At 44.3% G+C, this 3,922-nt stretch overlaps 2 non-coding genes across 2 annotated transcripts; one reads left to right on the forward strand and one right to left on the reverse strand.

Annotated features, from left to right (window-relative positions):
• Positions 1–405: 405 nt before the first annotated feature.
• Trnat-ugu (transfer RNA threonine (anticodon UGU)) lies at positions 406–480 on the reverse strand. The gene has a single exon. It is a non-coding gene; the product is annotated as a tRNA-Thr (tRNA).
• Positions 481–639: 159 nt separating this feature from the next.
• Positions 640–714, forward strand: Trnat-ugu (transfer RNA threonine (anticodon UGU)). Its single transcript has one exon. It is a non-coding gene; the product is annotated as a tRNA-Thr (tRNA).
• The last annotated feature ends 3,208 nt before the right edge of the window (positions 715–3,922 follow it).

Here is a 3,922-nt window from a genome sequence, read left to right on the forward strand (position 1 = left end):
CTATTCCTTCTTTTAAGATTCTCCCTATAATTGCTCTATTCCCCTACTTATAGATTGGATTAATAACTAACTTTTTCCATTCGTGGCCGGCCGCTGGTGGCCGAGCGGTTCTGACGCTACAGTCTGGAACTGCGCGACCGCTACGGTCGCAGGTTCGAATCCTGCCTCGGACATGGATGTGTGTGTTGTCCTTAGGTTAGTTAGGTTTAAGTAGTTCTAAGTTCTAGGGGACTTATGACCTCAGCAGTTGAGTCCCATAGTGCTCAGAGCCATTTGAACCATTTTTCCATTCGTTGTGTACTTGATCCCCTTCCAAACACTTACTATGTATGAAATGATAATTAAATGGACACCTAGCTGCAAACAGGCGCTAATGTACTTCATTGGGGACATGTTGAAAATGTGTGCCCCGACCGGGACTCGAACCCGGGATCTCCTGCTTACATGGCAGACGCTCTATCCATCTGAGCCACCGTGGGCACAGAGGATAGTGCGTCTGTAGGGACTTATCCCTTGCACGCTCCCAGAGAGATCCACATTCCCAACATGTCCACACCACTACATTCGTAGTACGCCTAATAGATGGATCTCACGGGGAGCGTGCAAGGGATAAGTCCCTGAACACGCACTATCCTCTGTGCCCACGGTGGCTCAGATGGATAGAGCGTCTGCCATGTAAGCAGGAGATCCCGGGTTCGAGTCCCGGTCGGGGCACACATTTTCAACATGTCCCCAATGAAGTACATTAGCGCCTGTTTGCAGCTAGGGTGTCCATTTAATTATCATTTCATTTCTAGCAGAGCTGCATGGTCGTCCACGGTAACTGTTCATTCGGGAACAGATACTACCGTCATATATATATACTTACTATGTAACTGAGCCAAGATACCATACACAACCGAAGGACCTGCCGTTATTAATTCTGTGTTTATTCCACCCGGATCTAATAATTTCCCATTTTTCAAATGATTCACAGCCTTAACAATTTCTTCGAGATTGTTTTTCATGGAAATTTAACATCTCTTGTATAAATTTCTTTCTCCTCTCCGTGAGCAGGGCTTATTAATACTTCACTCACTCCTCCAAGTGTACACAGTATATAGATATCACAAAAAGAGGAACATTCACACTTAACATCCACCACATTTGCAAATAAGTTAACATTTATCCAAAACTGAGCCACGCCTTTGGCACTACTGATTGCAAGCGTAAGGTCCTGCGTTGAACTGATGAATGACCTAAGAGGACACTAGCATTTTTCTCCTCCACGCTCACACTTTCTTAGTCAAACCCAATAGCGTAAGGTACGATGTCACGCTACCTCAACCCGTGCTTAAATCGTTAAGGGCAATCCAGACGCCCTCTCTTCATCGTGGCTGGCCGTAAGACGTTTCCGCTGTCCAGCCAATTCTTTTTCAAGGAAATTCATTGTCTGGAGGGAGCTTCAAGGGTTCTGCTTTTTTGAAGGATTTCTTTCTAGGTTTTTTTTCTAGGATGAGATAGTTGATGGTGAGCTTCAATCTTTTCGGCCTTCAGTCGTTCATGATCGGCGGCAACCTGGCGGTGCGATAGCGGCGAGTTAATAAATGTTCTCAACAGGGGAGCGTTTCAAGCAACCTGTATCAGCATGCAAGATTTGTTCAAAGCAGGTTCCACAGCTTTGGAATGAGATGGTTATTTCCAAACTGGGAAGACATACTCTGCTGCAGAATAGCACGCCGCCAAAGCGGTCCCTTATCTCCCCAGTTCGTGCCTCTTAACTTTCTCAAGATATTATTTCGATCGCAGGTTTTCCGTTTGACGTTGGAGCATTATTGTCTGAGGTAGTGGTACAGTTTTACTCCCAGATTCTTTGAAGTGATTCCGTCATGACCTTGACCCCCCCCTCCCACCCCCACACCCCAGTTTTGGGATGGGAGCACAGAGTACAGTTTTCTAGAGGCTGGCCCATAGGTCTTTCAGAGCCGCATCGTAAGTGACTTATATGTCTTCAAATGATTCCTCTTGGAAGGCCAGGGCAACGTCTTTGATACAGATAAAACTTCGTGTGTTGTAAGGAAGTGCTGATGATTTGTAGCAGCAACGTAGCCAGAATGCTTCCTTGAGGCCAGCCATTTACTAACTTCATGCCCGTGAAAATCAACAAGAAATCTACGATTCTGGACCAGTGTTGATATCAGCCTGGTAAGTTTTGGATACTTGGTGTGAGTAAATACGCAATACGCAATATGCAAGAGAATACGACGGTTAACCGTATAGTATATAACACTAAGGTCCAGGAAAGACTGTTTTCAAAAACATCTTAAGTAGGTTGAGGTAGGTTGAGCATTTATGCAACAGCGCTCTTGTCTGAAGCAGAAAATTTTGGCCAGGCCACTTTCTTGAAGTTATATCTGCAACCATAAGGCACATACTGTGATCGAATAGCGCGGAGAAGCTGGCACAGGACTGGCCTGTGTTCAGAATGAGGGAAAGGGAAGAGTTGGAGCTCCCAAGAACCTCAAAGAAGATTAAAACTAAAAAGACTTTCAGAATTGGAACCATAAATGTACAGACAATGATTAAGACTGGTAAACTTAAACAGGTAATAGATGAGATGAAAGAGAAAAGCATTGGAATATTAGCGATGCAAGAAACAAGAGACATTGACGAAGACACAGTGGAGTCAGAAAGCTTCATAATACTGAAGGGGAGTCCAGCAGTTAAAGTGGGAAAGATATGCACCTAGATGCTTTGGTGCAGGGTTCATAGTAGACAAGAGATACGAGGATGGCATAACTGAAATTAAGAGCAGGTCAGAAAGGATATTAACACTGACTTTTCAAGCAGGGAACAAAAAGTACACAATAATAAATGGACATGCACCTACAAATGACAAGAACAGGAAAGACAAGAAAATTGCTGATAGTTTCTGGGAAGAGCTAGATGATACACTGAAAAACATACCACATAGACATGTAAAGATACTAGTAGGAGATTATAATGCACAGACTGGAAGAGAGAAGCAACATAAAGGAGTAGTGGGCGAGTACCCTGCACACCAGGGGACAAACAAAAATGGAGAAAGGCTAATTGAACTGTGTTGAGAACACAAAATGAGACTGATGACAAAACACTTCAGGGCCAAACCGTGTAAGAAAAAGACATGGGCAAACCCATGCACCTGCCTTGGGGAATTCCAAATTGACCACATACCAATCAGCTCGACAAATGCTAAAGAGATCATGAACACAAAGGTCAGGAAGAACACAAGAATAGAATCGGATCACTATCTTACAGAATTAAGTGCCTCTGGATTCCAAACAGCGACAGACTGCCACAGACGAACAGAAGAACAGAAAACATAACGGTAGACAGAGACAAATTAAGACACAATCGATCCAGATATGAGGAAGGAATTGAATCATTCAATGAATGGGACGACATGAAGCGAAATATGGCGAAACAGGTTGAACTATGGGGAAAGGAAGAAAAGAAACGGAAGCACTGGTGGTGGAACAAGGAATGTGAGGAAGCAGTAGAGACTCGCAGGAAAGCCTGAGGAGACTGGAGCAGCAAGAAGGACCGAGAAAAATGGGAAGTTTTCTTAGGAGCAAGAAAGGAAGCAGCCCGAACAATATGATGGACCAGAAGACAGAAGATGAAGCAGGAACTGGACGAGATTGAGACCAACTTCAGGAAAAACAACAGCAGACACTTTTTCGGGAAATTCAAAAAGAGTCTGAGTGCATACAAGGGTAGAGAACTGTTTATAAGAGATAAGAAATTGGAGCTGGCTGTCAGTGCGAAGGAGAACTGTCGAATTTTTGCAGAGCACTTTCACGACCTGCTGAACTGTGAACCACCTGAAGAAGAGCTGGAACTGGGGACTGACACAGAAGAGAGAGAGCCACGCCCTCCAACCAGGGATGAAGTCGCACAT

This window comes from Schistocerca nitens, chromosome 1 (assembly GCF_023898315.1).
Source record: "Schistocerca nitens isolate TAMUIC-IGC-003100 chromosome 1, iqSchNite1.1, whole genome shotgun sequence".
In the NCBI taxonomy this organism is placed as follows: Eukaryota; Metazoa; Arthropoda; class Insecta; order Orthoptera; family Acrididae; genus Schistocerca; species Schistocerca nitens.